Below are 26,764 nucleotides of genomic sequence, written 5' to 3'. Positions count from 1 at the left end.
CGCTGTTATTATTAATTGTGTTGAGTATCTGGACACCATTAACCTTTTACTGAAGACTGAAGCAAAACAGGCATTAAACACCTCAGAGTTCTTGATGTCCTCAGTTATTAGCTCTCCTTCCCCACTAAGTAGGGGACCTAGACTTTCCTTTGTCTTTCTCTTGTTCCTAATGTATTTAAAGAACCTCTTCTTTTTGTCTTTTATGTTCCTTGCTAAGTGTAACATATTTTGTGCCTTAGCCTTTCAGATTTTGTCCCTACATGTTTGTACTTTTGTTTGTATTCTTTTGTACTCCTCCTTAGCAATCTGTCCATGTTTCCACTTTTTGTAGGATTCATTTTTCATTTTTCAGGTCATTAAAAGAGCTTCCTATCTTTCCTTCATATTGGGATAGTTTTCAGTTGTGCCTTTAGTATTGTCTCTTTGAGAAACTGCCAGCTCTCCTGAACTCCTTTATCCCTTAGATTTTTTGCCGCGGGGACCTTACCTACCAGTTCTCTGAGTCCGTTAAAGTCTGTTTTTTTTAAGTCTATTGTTCTTATTCTGTTACTCTCATTCCTTCCTTTCCTTGAAATAAGGAAATCCATTTCAGGATCACTTTAATCCAAATTGCCTTCATCCTTCAGATTCACAACTAATTCCTTCTTGTTGGACAGAATCAAGTCTAAAATGGCTGTCCCTCTGGTTATTTCCCCACATTCTTAAATGAGAAGTTGTCCTCAATATATTCCAAGAACTTACTGGACATTTTGCGTTTTGCCTTTTTAACTTTTTCAGCAGATGTCTGGGTAGTTAAAGTCTCCCATTATTAACAGGATATTTCTGTTATTTGTTCGGGAAATGTCTCATCCACCTCCTCTTCCATACCAAGATGTTACCCCTATTTTTTTTCCATTTTACTCAGAGACTTTCAGCTGGTCTGCCGTTGCCACCTTCTGGACTTCAGAACAATCATCACGCATAACAAACCAGTTGAATCCCTGCTTTAAGTCCAGACAGAACTCAACCTTAACTATGGAGTCATAGCAAGTGTCTCCAACACATGTATATATGTGCTCTTTTGTAAGCCATAAACACAATTAGCAAAGCACAATATAAAAATAAATATTTTGGGCGGACAATATATGATAGCCATCTTCCTTGATAGACTGCAATTTATTAGTAAACTCCATTCTGTGATTTTTCACATTATCTTAGCAAAACCAGAAATACAGTACTTGAACTAGCTGGTACTATCTCCTATGAATTTAATTTATTTTTGTCCTTAAAGGTGAATGGAAAACTTAAAAAAAAAAATTCAGCTGTTCCAGATACCAAATTTCTAAATACATAAAAATATAGCTGAAAAACATTCCCTCCTTTATTTTCTTTCTAAGACCCTAATGCTATTTCCTCTGGAAGTCAACAGCAATATTCCTATTCATTTTGTATGGAACTAGATTGGGTCCTGTTACTAGAGCTCAAGTTTTGCTGGCCCTGCACAAGTTATTGCATTACTAACATCCAATGCAATACATCTCTCCTTACCCTGTGTTAGGTCAACTGTTGCAGGAAAAAAATACAGATCCTTGGAATATCTATATAGGGATGTAAAGTCAAAATGTATAACTAGAAAAGGTTCAGTTACAACATAAACTGTATGCATATTTACTTTATGTCAACCTAACACAATTACACCCTGAAACTTGCTGTGCTCCAAAGATTAGGATTTGCTTTTCACTGACTCAAGGTCAAGCAAACACCGCATTTAGATTTTGAACAATATTCCAGGTCACAGTGAATCATTAAAATTCTCCCTCTTGAGGAGAATTTTTTTCATATGACAAGAAAAACCTTCCTAATTCCCTTTCAGGTTAAGTAGTCAAACAAGAGTATGTGACTGAACAGTGCTCTAATGGTGGACAGCACTGCCTAAATTAAATGACATTGAAACAACAATGGCCTATCAGTACCATCACAGAGGAAGGATACAAGAAAGTATATACAAGAAGTGGGGATACCAGGAAAAAGGTACAACTAGGGGAAATTATTATGTAGAGTAGTGTTGCCATGGATATTTTACACAGACATGCAAAATCAAAATAGTCTGTGAATCATTAACTACATGAATTCATCTTAGTAACATGACACTCTTTTGCAAGTTGAAGTAATTGCTCCGTGGTAGGCCTTGAAAGTTTATTCGGTGTATGAGTGCAGTCATCTTAATAGCATACACATATCCAAAAGCTCTCTTTAAGTCTTGTAACCCAAGAAATAATTGAAAAACAGTTAGAAAACTGAAAACTTCACAATGAAAAAAAAATCACAAATGTCTAGATCAGGGGTTCTCAAACTGGGGGTCAGGACCCCTCAGGGGGTCACAAGGTTATTACATGGGGGGGGTCACGATCTGTCAGCCTCCACCCCAAACCCCGCTTTGCCTCCAGCGTTTACAATGGTGTTAAATATATAAAAAAGTGTTTTTAATTTATATGGGGGGGTCACACTCAGAGGCTTGCTATGTGAAAGGGGTCACCAGTACAAAAGTTTGAGAACCACTGGTCTAGATGGAGCTGAATTTTCAATAATCAAAGAATATTAAAAATCTGAAATCTGAGAACATTAAAAAAGCTAAAATAAAGTATAATTGGCTCTTCAGCTGTAACCTAGTTAAATACGTTAGCTGCTCCTCTCCTTGCTCTGTAGTAGCAATTAATTAATTAACCTTATTCTAGGACAGGGGTTCTCAAACTGGGGGTCCCTCAGGGGGTCACGAGCTGTCAGCCTCCACCCCAAACCTCGCATTGCCTCCAGTGTTTATAATGTTGTTTATATATATAAAAATGTGTTTATAATTTATAACACATTTATAAGTGTTCTTGACAGTGATCTCTGACTATTGCTCATAGTCTTCAGTGAGCACTAAGACTTGTAATGTGGCTTTTAACGCCCCTACAACATTAGAGGAAATGCAAAGAGTATTAAAGTTCTTGGAAGTGTTCCGTACGTGAAAAATGTAATGTCTCTAAAGGTACTGGAGAAAGAATGCAGTCGTAGCAGCAACTGCTACACCCTCCCATCACTGCCAGCCCTCACCACTAGCCATGACCCCTTGGTAACACTAACCTTGCCATACAACCCTCATGTTCAAAGGGTGGAATCTGTAACATACTAAGTGCTCCCAAGTTCCTTTGACTTTAGTGGAAGTTGATGTGTTCAGGACCTCATAAAATTGAAACCACAGAGAAAAATCAGCAAAATTTTGGCTAGTAATGGGATAGGCATATGCAGAGGATTTGATTTGCAAAGAGAGATGCTGAATGCAGGTTAAGTTGAACAACTGGAACTTTACCGAACCCTGTAGACTACTCTGTCCATACAGCTGAGTTGCTTCCAGTCTAAGTCCCTGCATTCCTGGTTCCCTTGGTATCTCCTTTCTAACAATCCCTCAAGGAAACATGGCCCCTTTGAGTCCAGTTCCACTGATCATGATACACAGAGGAAGCCATAATCTAGACCTAAACATGTTTGGTTACACTTTGTCTCCTATAACTTCCTTCAAAAGCTAATTTGTGGCTTTGGGAATTAATGTAGCCACTCCTAGGTTACTTAAGGGCTCTCAGGGACTACTTTATGTACTCCTTTCTTTTTTCAATCATACCTAAAAGGATGAAGTATTTAATTGGTTAAACTGTTCTTGTTTTTCTAAAATGAGATATTCTAAGTACCCTGAAGACATTTAATTTCAAAACAGGAAGCCAGTAAGAAGAACACTCAGTTACTCTAATCTTGTACAGATCTTTTGGAAAGTATTTTCCTAAACATTTGCTGAAAGAATCTTTTCTTGTACTGCATGCTACTACACGTACCCAAAATGAGGACCTGCAGAAATCTCAACACATTTACTATTTAAATTACTCCTGGTTATGTAAAGGAAACAACCTAGTACCCAGTATCAAAATTCCTTCTCTCCCTATATTTTATTAAACCGTAATCATTTGCCAAACAAATAATTCAGTGGGAAGAAACACAGTTTAAGATTAATACGCGATTTAAAAAAAAACCCACATACAACTCTCAACAAACAGAAAAATCTGCTGCTGAGGCTGTCTGCTACTGCTACAAAACTAAAGGCCAAATCTGACGTTTTATTATAAAACGCTGCAAAAAAGTTGTTTATAATGCAGTTGTAAAATTCTCTCTGGTGTAATTTTAGAATAAGGGCTTAGCACACATATGATATTTTAAAAATGAATTACTTAGGTCCTGCGCCCATAATGTGTTGGGTGCTCCCATTCAGATTCCCATTGGCTTCACTGAGACACAAGTGGACCCAATGATCTTCCCCAAGCTACACACTGCAGGATCTGGGCCTTAGTGAATGGTTATACAGACTTTTCAAAATATAAATGTAATATATTATGATTATTATACAAACAAAAGTCAGGTGTAGCCATTTAATTTATAGAAGTGCAAACATATTTACATATGCCTGTATGTACATAAATGTGTATGTAAGGTACAATAGGTATGTATATAAGAAGACTGCAGGACTGACACCTGTCAGTGTCACCTGCAAAAGTCAACATGAAACTTCCAGCATATCATAACGCACAAACCTCAACACAAATCTCCCAGCATAACCTCCAGACACAAATCAACACAACCAGCACATACACATCTTTCAGCACACCACAATCAGCACACACAATAATCCCAAACAGATAGCCCCTCATCACAGCACACATCCCTCATTTGCTACCCACACAAAACACAAAAATCTCCCAGCACAACACACACACAACCTCACACTCACCATAAACTTGAATGGCAAAGCCATGGATCACCACTAGTGTGTACACATATTACACACAAACTATTTTAAAAGAATATTTTTAAGGTTGCAAAGTTAAACACTCAAACCTGTCAAAAGTTAAGGAATGCCAGAATTAAGGATTTCTATGCAACTTTAATTCAGCCCCGTTGTATGTACTGTGACGGGGCAAGGCCAGATGGCTATAGAAAAGTAGTGGGAGATAGATATATTAGCTCCAGGCTAAACAAATCCCTGGTACCAAGTTAAGTGAAATGGAAGCTGCTCCAGGTCAATTAAGACACCTGGGGCCATTAAGAACTTTCCAGAAGGCAGGGAGAATGCTAGGTTGATTGGGACACCTGAAGCCAATCAGGGGCTGGCTGAAACTAGTTAAAAGCCTCCCAGTCAGTCAGGTGGGTGTGCATGTCAGGAGCTGTGGGAGGAAGTTGCACTGTTGGAGAGGCTGAGTAGTACACACCATATCAGGCACAAGGAAGGAGGCCCTGAGGTAAGGGTGAAGTGGAGCTTGAGGAAGTGAGGGCTGCTGTGGGGGAAGTAGCCCAGGGAATTGTACATGTCATGTTTCTAAAAGGTCAGCTACCATAGCTGATACTATTAGGGTCCCTGGGCTCCCCCCCCACTGCACCTTTTCCCCCTGATTAATCACTGAGACTGGGAGACATCAGAGACTGTGCAAGGAAGGATAACTTCTCCTCACCTCCCTTGCCGGCTTATGATGAAAATGGCTCAGTAGACTGTGACCCTTGTCTCTAGAGAAAGAAGGGTTATGTGGAGGGTCACAGTGAGCCTCTGAGGCTAGTGAAATCTGCCAGGAAACGTGGGACCCACGGAGGCAAGGACAGAGCTTTGTCACAGTACTCATAATGATACAGTCTTTATCATGTACTGATCATGTACTATTTTTTCCCTAGGACCCCTAACCTTTGAGTGCTTGACTTTGCAACCTTAAGGTTCTTTTAATGTAGCTTTTTGTGTGTAATTTCCTAGATTTTTAGAAAAGCAAACAAATACAAATTCCATCATGTGGCATCAAACTGATTCCCACACGATTCATCAGTAGGGTTGGAAACTAGATTCATAGAACAGATCTCTGCCACTTGAGCTAACAGAGTAACCAATACCAGTAGCAGGTTATGATCTTCTATGTTGAGCAGCACTGGGGGAGATGAAAAACATACTCTGCCAGTGGGTTTCACAGATATTTGCTGAGAGCAGAGGAATGGTGAGACTCTGGAGCCTTTGGTTCCATTCCAGGCTGCAGAAGGCAATGTTCTCTAATGGGCACAGACGTCTCCCCTGACACCTACAATGTGTCCTTGTCCCAGTCCAGACTCCTCCCTGCATCTGGCTCCTTCACTTCAGTTCCATTCTCATTGCCTACAGTCCCAGACTCTACTTCTCAGGCCTCTCATCCCAGTCCCTTTGCTCAGCTAGTCCTAGTTTCCTCCTCCAGGATTGCTGTCCAAGTCCCAGTCTCCCTCAACTCTCAATCCCTCCCACAGCCAGTCCCAGTCTCCTTTCCCAGCCAGTACTAGTCTTCCCCCCCCCGCCCCACTCCTCATCCAGTCTCTCCCCATCTTCCCCTCAGCTTCTTACCCCATCTCTCTCCATGTTTTCCTCCCCAAACTCCTTTTCCAATCTCAGTCTTCTCTCCCATCCACTTCCTGGCTCCCTGTTACAGTTTCTTTGCCCAGCCTATCCTAGTTCTCCCCTCACACCTCTAGTCCTGGACAATCTGTCTTCTCTCCTCCACCCACTCAATTCCACCCACCACCACCCACAGGCTCCTTCCCCAACTGGTCCCAGTCTCTCCACTTTCCTCCAGCTCCTGGTCCACTCTGTGTTCCCTCACTGGCTCCCAGTTCCAGCCTTCCTGCTTAACCAGTAACCGCACCTACTCCCAGGCAGTTTTTCTATCCCCACTCCAGTCCATGTCCTGTTAGATTTCTTGTCACAATCTACTACTTTCCCTCCCCCTAGTCCAGCTTTTGTCCCTTCTGCATGCAAATCAGACAGCTTTCTTCTTCCAAACTGCCTGGTGCCAGCAGGGGGCATTGATAAAACAGGGGAGACAAGCTCCCTGCTCTCATTTCCAGTATCTGGCCCCAGTCTGAAGAATCTGGGCGTAGCAATTACAGGGAAAATCTGGCTTTGCCCCTGTAACTCTGGGAAGGAAGGAGTGTGCTCAGTTGCTCTCTGGGGATGGCACATGAACAGTCCTGCCACACGTGGGAGCTGCAAGGGGATGGCCCACAGATAATCGCTCTGTGGGGATGGAACATGCGCAGTCTGGTCAGCACTAGGAACTGTGAGAGGCTCAAGCAAAAACTGAAATGTCCATCCTGTGGAAAATTCTGATATTTTAACATTTATTTTTCCCCTAATCAGGACAAAAAATGAAATATTAACATATTTCATGGAACTAAACATTCAGAAAAATGTCCATTCTGAAATGGTGAAATGTTTTGGGTTAGCATTTTCTAAACAAAACATTTCAATATTACCAAAGCAAAATGTTTCATTTTGGTTTATTGAACTGACTTGAAATGTCTCATTTAGAGTTAATCCACATTAAGCTGCATTTCCCTATTGTGGTGCATTCCTTCAGGGGAGTTGTAGTGTGCGTCTGATGGGTCTGATATGTGGACCAGGATAGCTAGCTGGACAATGTCTCCCTTGATGCATCCATAGCAATATGACTCCTATAATATACCACATGGCTCAGTCAGGAGAGAATGTGTTCCATCACAGGAGAATCCAGCTAATAGGAGAATGAGGACATTAGGCACTCTGAACTACACTTCCCACAAGACAGTGTGCCACAATGGGTCAATGCTGTTTAATGCTGAATTGCCTCTAAATGAAACTTTTCAGGTCAATTCAACACACTAAAATATTTTGATTTGGGACAAACTGACCCTAAACAAAATGTTTTGTATTGGCTCTCCCCCCTTCCCCACAAATTGCCAAAAATCTTTTAATGTCGAAATTTTCCCATGGAAAATTTCAATTTTGTAGAAACTGCATTTTCCTCTGAATGATTATTCCAACAGAAAATTCCCAGCCATCTGTAGCTCTGGTTTGGTAGCACTGACTGAAGCAACACTATATGTTTTTAAAACTGGTTGAAATTAAAAGATGAAATTAAAAAATATAAGGCAGCCTACATTATTTCACAGTGAAACTTGTGTATTTCATAGGGACAGTAAGTATTTTTCAAATCAACTTCAGGATTTTCATTATGTGAAGTTACTAAGCATACTGAAAGTATGCCTCGTGCAAAAACATAGAATCATAGAATATTAGGGTTGGAAGATACCTCAAGAGGTCACCTAGTCCAACCCCCTGCTCATAGCAGGACCAACCCCAACTAAATCATTCCAGCCAGGGCTTTGTCAAGCCGGGCCTTAAAAAACCTCTAAGGATGGAGATTCTACCACCTCCCTAGGTAACCCATTCCAGTGCTTCTCCACTCTCCTAGTGAAATAGTGTTTCCTAATATCCAACCTAGACCTCCCCCACTGCAACTTGAGACCATTGCTTCTTGTTCTATCATCTGCCACCACTGAGAACAGCCTAGCTCCATCCTCTGTGGAACCCCCCCCCCTTCAGGTAGTTGAAGGCTGCTATCAAATCCCCTCTCACTCTTCTCTTCTGCAGACTAAATAACCTCAGTTCCCTCAGCCTCTCCTTGTAAGTCATGTGCCCCAGCTCCCTAATCATTTTTGTTGCCCTCCGCTGGACTCTCTCCAATTTGTCCACATCCCTTCTGCAGTGGGGGGACCAAAACAGGACACACTACTCCAGATGAGGCCTCCCCAGTGCTGAATAGACGGGAATAATCACTTTCCTTCATCTGCTGGCAATGCTCCTACTAATACAGCACAATATGCCATTGGCCTTCTTGGCAACAAGGGCACGCTGCTGACTCATATCCAGCTTCTCATCCACTGTAATCCCCAGGTCCTTTTCTGCAGAACTGCTGCTTAGCCAGTCGGTCCCCAGCCTGTTGCGGTGCATGGGATTCTTCCTTCCTAAGTGCAGGACTCTGCACTTGTCCTTGTTGAACCTCATAAGATTTCTTTTGGCCCAATCCTCCAATTTGTCTAGGTCACTCTGGACCCTATCCCTATCCTCCAGCGTATCTACCTCTCCCTCCAGCTTAGCATCATCTGCGAACTTGCTGAGGGTGCAATTCATCCCATCATCCAGATCATTAATAAAGATGTTGAACAAAACTGGCCCCAGAACTGACCCCTGGGCCACTCCACTCGATACCGGCTGCCAACTAGACATTGAGCCGTTGATCACTACCCGTTGAGCCAGACAATCTAGCCAGCTTTCTATCCACCTTATAGTCCCTTCATCCAATCCATACTTCTATAACTTACTGGCAAGAATACTGTGGGAGACCATAACGAAAGCTTTGCTAAAGTAAAGATATATCACATCCACCACATGTAAATGCACAACATGCATTTACATAGACTGTAAGAACAAAACCAATTTATTACACATCATCAGGGACAGGCCTATTCTTATGTCACATTTTTTCTTTGTTTAAAAAAACCCCTACATTAAAATAAAATCAAAGGTGTAACTTTAAATAGCCAAAATCCAGAAAGTCTAGAGTTTAAAGTAACAAAGAGTCGGGTGGAACCTTAAAGACTAACAAATTTATTTGGGCATAAGCTTTCGTGGGGGAAAAAAATACTTCTTCAGATGTAGAGTTTGAAGTATACATGCTCACTCTACCTATTTTTGAGCAACTTTCAAGTAGCAAGATATCTCCAGTTTCCCAGTATTTTCCTCCAAAAAGCTCTCAAAAAAGTGTACTGCATTTCAATGGAATGTTAAAAATATTCCTTTTTTTCTCAAGTACAAAAATCCATACTTACCTACCCCAATGGGCTTACCAATTACAAGACATCTGGTAAGGAAAACTATCCACCCTTTGGAGATCCACTGCACTGCCAAGCCACAACAGGAAGTTATATTTCAAACTAAATTCTGAATTTCCTGAATACTGGGGGTTAAGCCATCCCTCCAGCCCTATTCTAATGTGTTGTTTTTGTGTGTGTCTGTGAATGTGTCCTCCGAATGCTCAGAGGTATGGGTCACCAGAGAAATGTGCAACTACTTTACAATGCAATATGTTACCACTCAAACAGAAAATGTGGTTACTACTCAAGATGCAGCAGGAGAATCCATAATGATATACATGATCTCATTACCACAAAACATGCAGCAGGAATTCCTTATAAACATACATACTTCACTAGGACAATCTAATGTTTCCTTTCTATTGTTCAGATAAGATTTTAAAGTTGGAATGAAACAAGGGGAGAAATTTATCCCTGATGTAACTCCACTGGCTTCAATGAAGGATTAATGTAAACATTTGGCTTACATCCCATTTTACTATAGAATATTGTGTATCTATATTTTATCTTGAGTTAAAGCTTAGTGTGATTCAACGTGGCATAATTATCATACAGATCTTGATCCCGAAACTCTTATGTGCACAAGTAATCCTTACTTACTTGGGAAGTCATATTGACTTTGAGAGTAAGGGCTTGTTACTTTTGCAATGATCATTCATTCTATAGCCTAACTCTAGATAGAAGGTAAATGTGCAAATCTTAAAAAAAAAATAAAGAAAGAGAGACTCCTAAATGTGATAACCATAAACTGCTTTAACCAGGAATGTGTCAACAGTAAACTAGACCTACAGCAACTACGTGTTTGTGCAGTGTAGAGTTCTCGTCTTCATACCTTCCAACAGTCCCAGGTTTTGTGGAACTGTTCTGCTTTGAACTCTAAACCCCTCAGTCCCAGTTGAAGGGCAGTTTGCCCCAGGCCCCCCCATTTCTGAGGGCACCCAAACTGACTGCCAGGTTGCAATGCTACATGGGGTCACAGCACCACTCAGGTTTGGTCTAGCCACTACTACTTCTCTGTCTATGGAGCGGTGACAAGGCCAAATTTGAGTGGAATTGCAACTTGACGTGCTAGGTTGCAACACCAATCAGTATTGGTCTGTCAGCCCCTTCTCTGGAAGGGAAAATAGGCCAAACCTGAGTGGTGCTGTGTCCCACTTTAGCCACTTGAAATGCGGAGAATTATGCTTCTTAACAGCTTTATGGGTTGTATGGGGAAGGATTTCTATGCCAAATGGCATTGTGAGGTGAGTCCGATGAAGTGAGCTGTAGCTCACTAAAGCTTATGCTCAGATAAATTTGTTAGTCTCTAAGGTGCCACAAGTCGTCCTTTTCTTTTTGAGGATACAGACTAACATGGCTGCTACTCTGAAACTTGCCATGTTTATTGTGTCTCAACTTTGATCCAGAATAATTAAGTAGCTTTACAGATAAAAAGATAGCTTTATTCCCTTAACTTCTAGCTTTGCAAACAGAACCTGGGTCTGTGAGAACTTAGAAAGGTGAAATGACTTAACCAAGCTTACACAGCAAGTCAGGAAAACAGCTGGCACTTGAACCTATTTCTTCTGACTCCCAGCTCTCTACACTTAGCCACTTGATTGCATTGCACCTCCAAACATACAAAACAATTATAACCACCTGATTTCAGAATTTATACTTAACAAAGTAACTTTAAGCCTATTCTGAAGTTTTTAACAGATAAAAGCATTTATGGACATCAGTGACCTTCAAACCAAAGGATGTTAGTAAAATAGGCTTTAGAGACACATTATTGTTCTCAAAACCAAACATTCCAGAATCAAAATCAAACACTGTCAAGCTGTGATCATTCAGTGGTAAAATATCAATGTGTTTAGAACGTCCTTTTCATAATTGTTTAATTTAAAATTAAAGTGACTTACAAACCATACTCAAAGGTTTATCAGAAGGTTTTAACCATCCTTAATTACAGTACTGTATTTACACAAGTCTCAGAAGACTTTAAAATAGATCTTAGAATCTTTACAACTTTACACAGTTGAATTTATTGGGGGGGGAATAAAACAAATCACTATAACAAAAATGACTTTGTATCAAATATCTAATTTTAAGATTTAAAAAGGACTGCCAAATTGTTACATAAACTAGGCAATCTGCTCTAGAAAGCTAACTGCCACTTGGTTAGCCAAGAGAAAATGTAATCTTCAATAGTGGAGGGAAACACAAGCCTGAAAATATCTGAAGGGTGAAATCCCCAAAGATGGAGAATTGTTTAGGTTGGTACAAGGATATTACTAGGACTAACTGGATAAAATTATTTCCCGAATCAAATTTATTATATTGGCAAAGGTTCCCAGTGAAATCCTGGCTATAGAGACTGATCTACCCTGATGATGCTGGAGGACTGTGGGTGGTATCAGATATGTTTATGAGCTCTTAACACTGTAACTGAAAGGGTGAGGACATTGACACTTTAGCAAAGGATTATTTTATTCAAAATTATTAGTATCCACTAGTTAATAAGCGTTAAAAAAAACCAAAGGATTTTAAACATTGACTAAAAATTCTCTTCCCTTTGTTTCTTGTGATGTCATTTACAAATCAGGTCTCTAGTCATGGAATCTTCCAGACAAGAAAGAACCTCAATTTCTAATGTAAAATAGAAGCAGACAACACCAGTTTTTAATTTAATTTTTTCCCCCAGAAAAACCCTTTCAAGGCTTCCTTATACATCAAAAGCAGCAATAAAGGACACAAACCCAAATTTTCTAACTTTTCAAGGCTGTTTGTTTCTAAAAGAGTGTTAGCCTATGATTGTGATGGATGATGTGTATGTGTCAAATGGGCCCAGATAAAGACCATGCTTTCTAAATGTTGTTGACTGATTACTGTGTATGTGCTTGACAGAACTTAACTGTGGATTTCCTATTTTTTTAACGTTTGGGTTGATGGTTGTACTTGAGCAACCTTACCTGATGCACAAAAGAGGATTACACAAATCCATTTCCCTTGATTCTTAAATTGCCTGTAAACAAATGTTATTTCATGATATCTTTCACAAGAGATCGTTTCAAAAATTTTGAGTGGGAAGGAAAGGATATAATAAATGGAGCAGGTTACATTTTGGGCTTTACTGACATTCAGGTCTTGCACAATGAATGTGTAGTAGATCAAAATAAAGTCTAATAGTACCTAAAATCAACCAACCTACCTGTGTAGTTTTATAGTCCTCATCACATTAGTATATGAGTGCCACCAAAATAACTAATTTCATCTGGCTAGTTTCTTAATCACATAGAAATTGAAGGAACTACTAGTACTATAGATGCTTTTAAATAATGTGTATGCTTGAGTCAACTGCTATATACTATTCTAAAACAGAAAAAAGAGTAATACAGAAGAGCTTACACTAGACTGAAATCCTTTGGTATACCATTGCTGACTGAGAATAAAAGGAAATATCTGCATAAGGGAGGATTCAGTGTAAGACTCAAGAAAATGTATATCCAATCCCCTGCTTGGCATTTTAGAGATTTTTATTTTGGTTTTAAGTTTTAGAGACAAGTTCATCCCTGATGTAGAGTTTGTTGAGAACTACCAATTATGTAAATGATTCTCCTTGTATATCTCTAAAATCCCTGCTTCATCTCCTTAAAAGAGAATATACATATGTACAGAACATGTTTGATACTAAAATAATAAATGCATAACGGTGTTTTAGTTCCATGTAACAAGCCTTCCAGAGAAGCAACATATTGAATTGCTCTATGCTGTTTCAAATTTGACATGAATTTAAAAAATGTCTGCCATTAGCTGTGAATGTTCAGTCTGACTTTCTGTAATGTAACTTTGTTTCATATTTAACTTTCAATTTTTTATACAAGACTTTTGCCTCTCAGGTGCTTTATACTTTAATTTGTAAAACCTTCTTGAACTCAGTCTTGAGGAAATCATGTCTATCTGTGCAGAAAAACAAACAATTGTATCATCTGCATTAAAGCTTGTCATTTTGATGAAGAAATAGGACTGTGTTCATATTGCTATTGATAGTTCCCATTGTAATTAGCAATCTGTATCAGACAAAACTAACTTAAGAAATGTTAAAACCATAATTCTATAATCAAGATAATGAATTATTTTGCAACACAAATTTCCACTAAAACAATTAATATATGGGTTTATCTTGAACAACCTCTCCCTCCACTTGTGACTGTGGACGATCTTTAATACAGCAGAACCAGAGCACCAACGCAGACAGACAACAGGCTCCTAAGAGCTCCTGCAAGATGCCCACACCCGCTGTTTGCCCCACAGCTATGTTCCACAAGGGCTCCCTGGGGATGGGGGTATACATAGGCGTGGAGGATTGGTGTGGGCCAGTGGATCAACGACTGTGCAGATCCAAATCCACTGACCCTATGCCTGACATGTGGTGTAGGGGGTGAGGAGCAGCTGGTTTTTGGAAAGGAAATAGAACTCAGTGTAGTATTTCTGAAAAAATATTGAAGGTGCTCCTCTCATTTAAAGAAGGGAAACGAAAATTAAATATATTTGCAGAAAGCTTTTATTCAATCTTCATTTTATCTTTATCAAAAACGTATTCACCTCAAATCCTTTACAATCTACCCGCTCATTTTTACAACATAAAAGTAAAATAATAAGCTTGAATAAATGACATGCAGATGTGTGTGGGGTGGTGGCAAGGGCAAGGGATGTTAAGAGCCATGTTAATATTCAGATTCATTTATTTCAGTCTGTCAGCTTTCAGCACTGATGTATAAAATGGCATGTTTAAAAACATTTGTTCGTTTTCCAAATGACTGAACCTTCAGCCAGTAGAAGGCGGGTAATACAGACATTTTAATAGCATATGTTCTTTACCTTGTAACGCTATTCTTAACTACCAGTTAATTTTAGTGTTATTAAGAAGTGCCGTTTGTGAAGCTAGAACCTAGGATATGTTATGCTATATTAGAGAGAACAAAAAGGCTAGTGGATTTAATTATTCGGTAAGCATTTGGGGGAAGGGACTGTCCATCTATATAAGAAGATTCCAGGATTGTCATTCTGGGTCACTATGAAGCCTAGAATGTCTGTTGTGTCAGTGTGAAGTGATGAAAACAGCAATAAGCATGGTTCAGAGCTTTTTTTGGTTCAGAATATCACCAGGTTCAGTCATCTCTTGGATTCCGTTTGTTATCATCCAATTTTTAACTTATCACCACTTTGACTTTACTAATTACACCTATGAGAAACTCAATTAATCACCACCCTTACTCTACAGCTAATTTGCATGCGATAATTTAATTGGTTGTATGAGGGAGACTGCACAGACAATCAGAAACATAGGGCTGGAAGGGACCTCAAGAGGTCCTTTAGTCCATCCCTTTGCACTGAAGCAGAACCAAACATACCTAGACCATCCCTCCCAGATCTTTGTCCAACATGTTCTTAAAATCCTCCAATGACAAGAACCCCACAACCTCTTGACAGCCTATACAAGTGCTTAACTATCCTTATAGTTAGAAAGTTTTTACTAATATCTAACCTAAATCTCCCTTGATGCAGATTAAGCCCACTACTTCTTGTCCTACATTCAGTGTACATGGAGAACTGTCCTCTTTGTAATAATATTTGAAGACTTATCAGGTACCCGCTCAGTAGTCTTTTTTCAAGACTAAACGTGTCAGGTTTTTTAACCTTTCCTCAGAGGTCAGATTTTCTAAACCTTTTACCATTTTTGTTGCTCTCCTCTGGACTCCCTCCAATTTGTCAACTTTCTTAAAGTGTGGAGCCCAGAAATGGACACCGTACTCCAGCTGAGGCCCGACCGTTGCCGATACAGTGGGACAATTAGCTCCCAGGTCTTATATATGACACCCCTATTAATATACTCCAGAATGATATTAGCCTTTTTCGCAACTGTATTACATTGCTGACTCATATTCAATTTGTGTTCCACTATAATCCCCACAGCCTTTTCAGCAGTACTATCATCTTAGCCAGTTATTCCCCATTTTGTGTATGTGAATTTATTTTTCCTTCCTCAGTAAAGTACTTTACACTTGTCTTTATTTAATTTCAACTGTTGACTTCAGTCCAATTCTCCAATCTATCAAGGTCATTTTGAATTCTAATCTTGTCCTTGAAAGTGTTTGTAAACCCTCCCTGCCTGGTGTCATCTGCAAATTTTATAAGCATGCTCTTCACTCCATTATCCAAGTCATAAATTAAAATATTGGACAGTACTTGATCCAGGATTGACCCTGTGCAACTCCATTAAATATGCCCTCAGACTTTGACAGAAACCATTGATAACTATTCTTTGGGTATGTCTTTCAAGCACTTGTGCACCCATCTTGTAGAAATTTCATCTTGATCACATTTCCCTAGTTTCCTTATGAGACTGTCATGTGGGACTGTGCCAAAATCAACATATATCATGTTGACAGTTTCCTCCCATCCACTAGGCCAGTACCCTGTCAAAGAAGGCTATTAGGGTCGTCTGTCATGATTTATTTTTGACAAACCCAGATTGGCTATTACTTATAACCATATTGTCCTCTAGGTGCATACAAATTGATTGATTGTTTAATAATTTGTTCCATTATATTTTGAGGTACTGACACTAAGCTGAATGGTCTACAATTCCCCAAGTCCTCTCTGTCCCTTTTTAAAGATAGGTACTATGGTTTCCCTTCTCCAGTCCTCTCAGACCTCACTCATCCTCCATGTGTTCTCAAAGATAATCGTTAGCAGTTACGAGATTGCCTGAGCTAGTTCCTTACGTATCCTAGGATGAATTTTATCAGATCCTGCCAACCTCAATACATCCAACTTATTTAAATATTTTTTAATCTGTTCTTTCTCTATTTTGGCATTCCCTCTCCCTTGCTGTTAATATTAATTGTGTTAAGAATCTTGTCACAATTTCCCTTTTTAATGAAGAGTGAGGCAAAAATAGGCATTAAACACCACAGCCTTCTTGATGTTATAAGTTATTAGTTCTCCTTTCTCACTAAGTAGAGGACCTCCCTTTTTCTTGGTCTTTCTCTTCTTCCAAATACATTTATAAAACCCCTTATTGCCTTTTATGTTCCTTGCTAGGTGTAACTAATTTTGTTATACCTAGCAAGGAACATAAAAGGCAATTTTATTATTACCTGCTTGTGCTATTCTTTTGTACTCCTCCTCAGCAGTCAGTCCATGTTTCCACTTTTTGCAGGATTCGTTTTTGATTTTCATGTCATTAAAGAGCTCCTGATGGAGCCATGTTGGCCTCTCACTATTTTTCCTATGTTTCCTTCTCATTGGGATAGTTTGCTGTTGTGCCTTTAATATTGTCCAGCTTTCCTGAACTCCTTTATTCCTTAGATTTTCTTCCCATGGGACCTTATCTACCATTTCTGAAGTCTGTTCTTATTCTGTTGCTCTCAAATTCCCTTCAGATTCACAACTAATTCCTCCTTGTTGGTCAGAATCAAGTCTAAAATGGCTGTCGTCCCCCCCACTCCATATTCTTAAGCAAGACGTTGTCCCGTAGGCATTCCAAAAATGTATTGGATGTACTGGACATTTTGTGTTTTGCCATTTTATTTTTTCAACAGATGTCTGGGTAATTAAAGTCTTCCATTACTACCAAATCTTGTGTTTTGGGTACTTCTCTTATTTGTTCTGGAAATGTCTCATCCACCTCCTCCTGAGTTGGTAGACAGCATCCGTTTTTTTCCCCCTTTTATCTTTACCCAGAGATTAGCAACTGGTCTGCCTCTCAGCTCCTTCTGGACCTTAGATCATGGATTGCTTAGTCCAACTGCCAGAGTACTTAACAACCACTCACATAACAACAGACCAGCATACACAATATTCCCAAACACACTGATCACAGCAAACACTGATCACAGCACACACCCCTCATTCACCATCCACACAACCCTCCCAGAACAACACAACCCACAACTAAATCAATGCAACACAACAACACACATAATACAACCAGCACACACAATAACCACAAACATCACTCCGAATCCTAGAAGGTCTGCTGAGTTGGTGTGAAACAATGGAAATATCTATAAGCATGCTTGAGAGCTCTTTTTTGTTCAGAATATCACCAGTTTCAATCATCACTGGGATTCACAGTCTGTTACCATCCATTTTTGGCTTTTTTCTTTTCTTTTCTTTTTTTTTTTTTTTACACACACAACTTTATGAATTACACCTAGCATTGCCTTCAGCTACTAGCTACTAAATATCTGTACAGTGCTCGGTACAAGCAGATGTCTAACTGATCATCTAGACTTCCACATTATACAAGCACTGCTGATGTGAGGGAAAAGAGTCTTCTTAAGTTCCTTAGAACATTTCTGTAACTCTTGGCTTCACTGAATCTTCACTGAATTTTTAATCTCAGCCAAAAAATAACTAAATTAGCCTCCCTTGCATATATCTTAGTTTCTTAACCTCTGCTACTATTTATCTCTGCAAATGTTTAGTTGTGTAAAATGTCATGGGATACCCATTGCAGGAAATATGCTGGTTAAAATAAAGTTGAGTTTTAATTGTTCTGAAGTGATTCTGGCTTCTACAACCCAAAAGGCAGGAAGATAGCTAATGAAGTCCAGAATAAACAAATAAAGGCTATAGAACCTTCCCTGGGTGGGATAAATCTACTTCATAGTGACTGTCTTCGCAAGAAAAGGGGTTCCATTGCTTTGTCTTCGGACAAAGAAAAGCTGGCATATGATTGCTCAGAGCTCCCAAGCACTGAGGAGAAAAAACTGGAATACAGAAGCATAACCGTGAGTTGTGGGTTTGCTAAGCCTTGCTAGGTCTTCCTTGTCTACTTACATGATCCACAGTTTTTATTATAGCTCCCTCTTCTCTAACTGCAAAGATAAATGGCTCTCTATTCCGTTACATCTGTTTTTAGGATATCTGGTGATATAAAAAGAGAAAAGGAATTCCTAAATCTACTTCAGAGACAAGGTGGGTGAGGTAATATCTTTTATTGGAGGAACTTCTGTTAGTGAAAGAGACAAGCTATGAAGCTACACAGAGCTCTTCTGCAGCTCTGAATAAAAGATACTACCTCACCCACCCTGTTTTTCTAATGTCCTGGGACCAACACAGCCACAACAACACTGTAAACATCAATGGGAGATCTCATTCATTCATTCTGGGAGTCAGATTTTCAGAAAGTGAGGCCCGAAGCCCATGCAAAAAGTATATATTAGTTTACATTTGCATACACAGTTACCATAATTGCACATGAATGTAGGGTATTAGCACACATACGTGGCTATTTCACCCAAAATTACAGTAATTGCATGCATATGCAGGCAGTCAGATTGAGATTCTGTGCTGCTGAAACACAATGCAGAACTCACAGACTTGGGGAGAGGGCAGGCTAAAATGGCTATAAACCACCTTTGTGTACTTCTGATTTGGGGCTGTTCTGGGGGCTGTAGTGTCCCATGGCATAACTTAGATGACTCCTTGGGGAATTCTCTCCCAGCCAGATCCATGGATTTTGTAGCCCCTTTTCCCAGAGCAGGGGTGAGACTCTCACCTTCAGATATTACAGAGATGAGGGCCATATAAGCATTACAGCATTAAATAAAAAAATGTGTATGGAACTTCTTGTCTCATTTACTGATCTGACCCTTAAAGCAGCTTTGCAAAACTTAAAATGTACCAACTTAGGCAAAAAATTTAGTCACCAAACCTTTACTATGGCTACTGATGATGAAAACTAATGATATTTTTACTCATCCATCCAAAAAGTTACTTGCTGTAGACAAGTGGGTGACTAGAATTTTACAAAACAGTTTTTCAGAGGTTGCAACTATGGATATAGTAGACATTTCTTATTTCAAATGTTATTGTAACCTAAAAAGCTGCAAATCCTCCAGAACTGATTTCTAGTTCCTTTAATGAATACTATTTCCTAACCTATTTTTGAAGGGATGGGCTGTGGAGGCTTTCTGCATTCTTCCAAATACCCAGGGATAGGATTACTATTTATCTATCATGACTAAAAATACCCAAGAGAAATGTTGCATATAAATAGTACACACAAGGAGAGAAGGGAAATGGGGTGGGGGCACTAGCATTTTTTCTGAAGCCCAGTACCATGAGGGAGATAATTATCTTTGTTCCTTTTTCTTTTGGGGTTTACTTATCTATATTTTCTACTATAATGTTATTTGTTATTTCACTAACTTTATTGAAAACTTTTCACTTCTTATTAACTAAAGGTCAGCTTCTGCCACCCTTATGTAGAGTAGTACCTTACTCCATGAGTATTTCTATGGATTTCAGTCGGACTATTCGTGGAGTAACATACTACTAAATATGAATAAGAGTCCTACAGTATGGCCCAGAGTAAGGTACTACTCAATATGAGCAAGGGTGGCTCATTTTACTGGCCCTCATTTTATTACATTATTATTAATTGGTTTACTGACTGTCATTCAAAGCCATGTGATTATTTCCTGTTTTTAACTAAAATAAAACATTGTTTGAAATGCCTGGAAGTGTTTCTTTTTTCTTCTCTTCTATTGTACAATACTTGGATTTTGTAAAACCTGTATCAAACATACCAGTGCAGCAGGGAAGGTACTTAAGAAGGCTTTTTCCCGTTATCAAAAAAACGTGTTATTGAATTCAACACTGTTTCTGATTAAGACTTCCAGATTACTGGAGGGTTGCACTTTACTGTTCGGGAGTCATAGTTTTATTTAAATATTTTTAAGTATTATTTAATTCAGAACCTATTTACAACTATAAAATTAATTTACCATAGGGTGATAGATAGAAAAGGCATTTGCAAGGGCCCGATCTGTGATCAGAGCAGGACCAGAAAGGGGATGGCATAGGGCTTTAAGCCACCTTTCCACTCTCTTGATCCTGAAGCTGAAATGGCCTTCAGAGCAATTTACAGCACCCCTACAGCTGCTCTAAAATTAGTCTCCAACTAGCTAGAGTGGTTCCTTCTTGCTTCTTTGCAAAAAATCACCGGATTGCATTATGCGGCAGCTCCACCCCCCATTCACCTCATTGCACTCGTTCCTCCTTGCCCATCCCTTTTTTTTGTAAATACCTCAACATACTATTACCTAGTTCAATTCCAGGTGTAAAACTCAATTTTTTATATTCTATCATTATTATTATTAAACATCAAGAGTTTGCTAGACCCACAATTTTGATTTGATTTCCTTGAGCAATTAGCTGCATTACTCATGTAGCATTAATTTCTTCCATGTACAGCTATTAAATGTGCTTTGGTCAGCAAAAGACTGTTTTATTTTTTTAAATTGCATATTATTTATGCCTTTAAAGAATGTTATCGTTTCTGAAGGACCTTGCACTTATTCTACTGAATAACTAACCATTAGGGCTGTCAATTAATCACAGTTAACTCATGCGATTAACTAAAAAAAACTTATCACAATTAAAAAAATTAATTGCAATTAATCGCAGTTTTAAAGACACTGTTAAATAATAGAATACCAATTGAGATGTATTAAATATGTCGGATGTTTTTCTACATTTTCATATATATTGTGTTCCGTGTTATAATTCAAATCAAAGTGTATATTATTTTTGCTTACAAATATTTGCACTGTAAAAATGATAAACAAAAGAAATAGTATTTTTCAATTCACCTAATACAAGTACTGTAGTACTATCTGTTTGTCATGAAAGTGCAACTTACAAATGTAGATTTTTTTTTGTTACATAACTTCACTCAAAAACAAAACAATGTAAAACTTCAGCCCCTTCAAGTCCACTCAGTCCTACTTCTTGTTCAGACAATCTCTAAGACAAACACGTTTGTTTACATTTAAGGGAGATAATGCTACCCTCTTCTCATTTAGAATGTCACCAGGAAGTGAGAACAGGCATTTGCATAGCACTTTTGTAGCTGGCATTGCAAGGTATTTATGTGCCAGATATGCTAAATATCGGTATGCCTCTTCATGCTTTGGCCACCATTCCAGAGGACATGCTTCCATGCTGATGATGCTCATTAAAAAATGTGTTAATTAAAATTTCTGACTGAACTCCTTGAGGGAGAATTGTATGTCCCCTGCTCTGTTTTACCCACATTCTGCCATATATTTTATGCTATAGCAATCTCAGATGATGACCCAGCACATGTTGTTCATTTTAAGAACACTTTCACAGCAGATCTGAAAAAATGCAAAGAAGGTACCAATGTGAGATTTCTAAAGATAGCTATAGCACTTGACCCAAGGTTTAAGAATCTGAAGTGCTGTCCAAAATCTGAGAGGGATGAGGTGTAGAGCATGCTTTCAGAAGTCTTAAAAGAGCAACACTCCGATGCGGAAACTACAGAACCCGAACCACAAAAAAAAAAAAAAAAAAAAAAACCTTCTGCTGGTGGCATCTGACTCCGATAATGTAAATGAACATGCATCGGTCTACACTGGTTTGGACTGTTATCAAGCAGAACCCATCATCAAAATGGACGCATGTCCTCTGGAATGGTGGTTGAAGCATGAAGGGACATATGAATCTTTAGCACATCTGGCACATAAAGATCTTGCGACGCAGGCTACAACAGTGCCATGAGTACACCTGGTCTCACTTTCAGGTGACGTAAACAAGAAGCGGGCAGCATTATCTCCTGCAAATATAAACAAACTTGTTTGTCTGAGCGATTGGCTGAACAAGAAGTAGGACTGAGTGGACTTGCAGGCTCTAAAATTTTACATTGTTTAATTTGAAAACTGAATGCAGTTTTCTTTTAACATAATTCTACATTTGTAAGTTCAACTTTCATGATAAAGAAATTGCATTACAGTACTTGTATTAGGTGAATTGAAAAATACTATTTCTTTTGTTTTTTTACAGTGTAAATACTTGTAATAAAAATAAATATAAAGTGAACACTGTACAGTTTGTATTTTGTGTTGCAATTGAAATCAATATATTTGAAAATGTACAAAACATCAAAAAGTATTTAAATAAATGGTATTCTATTATTGTTTAACAGTGCAATTAATTGTGATTAAGTTTTTTAATGGCTTGACAGCCCTAATTACAATATTTTCAGTTCCTTATATGTGAAAAATAAAAAATACCTTCATCTGGAGATCCACAACATAACCAGCTGTTATCAATAGTACAGGCTGCTGTCTCTCATAATACTATTGTATTTACAGAAAGTCAAGAAATCTATGATAATTTGCTGTTTTTGAAAGCCAACAGGTAGAAGTTCAAATACTCTCAAATACCCTAGCTAAGTAAGATACTGAAGAGAGCTTCCAGAAAATTAAGCATTAAGGATCTCAACAGGGTTTTCAAATAAAGCTACCCGTAAGACAAGAGGATAATCAAGTACGTTAATTGAAAGAAACCAATCACAACCCCCATCTCCTAGATGATTTCCTATTCTACTCTGTTTTTATAGGGTGTCCATTAAGATAGCAGATTTTACAGATAAAACAAGGAGACCTGCTTCTAGAGATAGGCATGAACCAACATTTAGTAATTAAGTATTGAATCTACTGTGGCAGCAGAGTGTCTTCTGACCTTGAGCCTCTTCTCTTGATCCATGGCAATGGGAATAATAAATGAAATTACTATTCCAGATGAAAATCTGGGAGGTCTAAATGGATCCATGAATAAACTATAAAGTCCAAACATAAAAAATTTGATTACTGATGGCAAAGATTAGAATCTTAGTGGCAATGGATACCAAGGATATTCTACAAACCCAGGAAACTCTATATACAAAACCAAGGAGCAGAACTATTTTTACATCATCATACAGACATTTTCCAGTTTCATTTTAAGAAAGATGATTACCACTGAGCCTAGGCCTAAGAACCAAACATGCTACTATCAGATCAGATACTTCATATTCACTTTTTCTGAAACCTACCAATGGTTAGCAGTGCTTCCTGTAGTACTACAGCTGCATAATTATGAAAACAAGGAAAAAACACTTTGAAACATCATAAGGCCTGTCCAAAAGAAGCAACAAATCCTTTCATTTTAAGATTTTTTCCTTGTATTTAAACACAGAAGGAGTATTATTCCAGTGTGTTCTGCTTTAGAAGATACCCCTCAGAGTTATTCATACCTCTCCTCTTCAGAAACTCATAATTTCCAATCCAGCACTAGCAGTGATGAATGGCTATAAGTCCTTCCTTGATAGTTTAATAGCAGAGTTAAGCCTATAACCTTATCAAAGCAGCAGCTTTTAAAATTTTCTACTTTGATAGGCTAGCATGGCTTTCTTCATTATTATTTAATATTTATATTCCAGTAGTGTGCAGACACCCTAAACAGGATGTGGTCCTAGTGTATCAGCTGATCTACAAACACATGAAGAGAGGCAGTCCAAACCTTCAAATGTGTATAATCTAAGAAGACAAGCTACATATAAAAGATGAGAGAGAAGGATACAATCAATATATACATCTGATTTTTTTTTAAATATATGACTGCTCTCCACCTTAACCTTCTTGATTGGCTGATTTCTTACAGGCATCACAGCAAATGAGGATCTGGAGGAAGGATTTGAAGGCCTTCTAAAGGATCAGTTCAGGGAAGGGCATTCCATGCATAAGGGGCAGCATTGGAATTTTAGTGGGAAGAGTGGCAAGCAGGCAGTAAAGGCTTACATTGATGATGGAGCAGATGGGGCAAGGGGTGATGTGATAGGAAGCAAAAGCAGGTCAGTAGGGAGGGGAAGTACCTTGAAGGTGCGGACTTGCTGTGATATGAAAAGGGAACAAATAAAATGCTTTAAAAGCTAAACCCAGATTAACTGTAGCCCTACTACTTGTAGCAAGGCGGAGTGGCCTCCCTCTGATGCTGACAGGGAGGAACCACTCCCCTCCCACTGGGCCAGAAGCAGAGGGGCAGAACAGGAAGTATAAGATGCGGGGCCTCCAGCTCAGTTGAGGGAGAGCTAGGGAAGGAGTCAGATGCTGCTGGCCCCTGTACCAAGTTGTACCAACTCCTGCCTCTGGAGAAATACCTGGAGGAGCTGCTGGAACTACCAGCTATCAAGAACCCTGAAGAGCCTGAAGGTCTGTGAGCGATGAAGCCCTACAAACAGGTAGGGGTATATCGTAGCCCAGGGACACCAGACATTAATCCAATTGTGTTGCTGAAACCATGGGCATCGTGTTTCGGCAGGATCCCTGCTGATCCAGTGGCGGGATTCCCTGCCGCTCTTAGGGCCCTGGGCTGGGAGCCGGTGGAGTAGGGTGGGCCTAGACCCCCTACTGCCAACACCACCCCTGCGGTGGCAGCCTACCCACCTTCGGCTGGAAAGCCTACGTTTGCTTGCTGTCCGCCCAGCCAGGCATCTGGGCCACAGACTGCTTTTGCTGTGCCCCAGCCAGAGGGTTTGAGCCTGACTGCTGTCTGCGGAGCCAGGGATCTGGGCCCTAGACTCTTTACTGCCTTACTGTGCTAATCCCCTGTCGATCGGCTCTCAGCCACTAGGTGGCGCTGCGAGGCGGAGCGGCCTCCCTCTGACGCTAGAAGGGAGGAACCACTGCTCTAACCTACTATACAGGTTTTTTTCTTCCCCCAATTACCTTTACATTACCTGACAGAACAGATTTAATTACCCGTTTATGAGCAAAAAAACATATGTCCGAACAGTCACCTCTGTGACTCTCTCAACATATGGTATGCATATTGACAGGTTTCAGAGTAACAGCCGTGTTAGTCTGTATTCGCAAAAAGAAAAGGAGTACTTGTGGCACCTTAGAGACTAACCAAGTCTAGTCTCTAAGGTGCCACAAGTACTCCTTTTCGGTATGCATATTGTCACTTAGACTTTGCACTCTTCAGAACAATCAGCAAACCTTTAAAAGCCATCTCCCTACCCATGTGAACGGAACATTTGCATGTGGCTGAGCCACAGAGCTTTACTGAACTTGCCTTACGAATTATTACGTCATTAGTCAACCCCAAATATGTAAAATTGTCACAGTTCCGTATTCACATGGACTCTAGCTGCTATTTTATGCACATAAATTCACAAGACAAAAGAATGTCAACATAATTTAATGAGACTCTGCCTATAACATTTAAAAACAATTTTTTAGCACAGTCACAAGAGAATAAGGAAATTTCTTTTAGTAAAGTGATAGCTACCTTGCTTACATTTGGTATACTATACCCCTCAATGGTACCAATTATTTGGCATTTTTCTTAAAGCTTCAGGTCCTGATTAAAAATAAAACATGAGATTTTCATGTAAATGAAAAGTAAATCTCTAGCCCTCAGGGTTGTGAAGGAAAAAGTGGAAAATGTGAATCCTAAAGATTCCAACACCGGAAGACAAATAAAAAGAACTAAACATGCATTATTTTTTAAATCTCATTATTTTTTAACACTTGAGCTGTCAATGCCAGGACCTTTGGAACTCCAAACAATCCAGCTAAGCTAAGACAGGATCATATGACCAAAAATATTTTTAACTAATGCCTTCTAAACTTGTCAATAGTTCTTTAACTGCTTAACCACTGGCTTAAATAATGGCTTAAATCACATAACAGCTCAAAAATATCTCCAACACAGGTGAAGTGTGATGCTGCTACACAAGTGGAGCAGAAGGACTCTGGGTGAGGGACATTTAAACTTATTCCATGCTTACTGCACCATTTAGGACATCTGTACTTGATCTTCTGCTGCATTTTACTCTTATTTGACACACAGAAATGCAGCATTAGTTTCCTCAACTTGGCTTCTAGATCTCGGCCAAGATTTTCAATAATGAGCACTTAAATATGGATTTAGTACCGTAAATTAAAGTGGCAAAGTGGCCTGATTTTCAAAAGTGCTGGGCACTCAGAAGTTTCCACTGATATCAATGGGATCTCCTGAACGCTCAGTAATTTTGGAAATCAGACCACTTACTTAGGAATAAGTAAGCATAGTAGGCATCTATTTTTGAAAATCATGGCCTAGATTGGGATGATAATCTTGCAGTCACTTACCCAATACTTTTCAGATCACCCTATCTCCT

At 39.1% G+C, this 26,764-nt stretch overlaps 1 protein-coding gene and 1 long non-coding RNA gene across 12 annotated transcripts in view; both read right to left on the bottom strand.

Moving 5' to 3' along the window:
- Positions 1-26,764, bottom strand: part of ATG10 (autophagy related 10) — a 144,578-nt gene that overhangs the window by 63,800 nt on the left and 54,014 nt on the right. The gene's annotated exons all lie outside the window — the stretch shown is intronic.
- On the bottom strand, positions 12,088-25,436 carry LOC122465838. The gene is made up of 3 exons (XR_006290935.1): positions 23,605-25,436; positions 22,408-22,410; positions 12,088-12,102 (listed from the first exon to the last, which is right to left on the bottom strand). It is a non-coding gene; the product is annotated as an uncharacterized LOC122465838 (long non-coding RNA).

The sequence above is a fragment of the Chelonia mydas genome, chromosome 5 (genome assembly GCF_015237465.2).
Source record: "Chelonia mydas isolate rCheMyd1 chromosome 5, rCheMyd1.pri.v2, whole genome shotgun sequence".
Taxonomy (NCBI): domain Eukaryota; kingdom Metazoa; phylum Chordata; order Testudines; family Cheloniidae; genus Chelonia; species Chelonia mydas.
The sequence above is the reverse complement of the archived record's forward strand: the minus strand, read 5'-3'. Positions and strand labels throughout refer to the sequence as shown.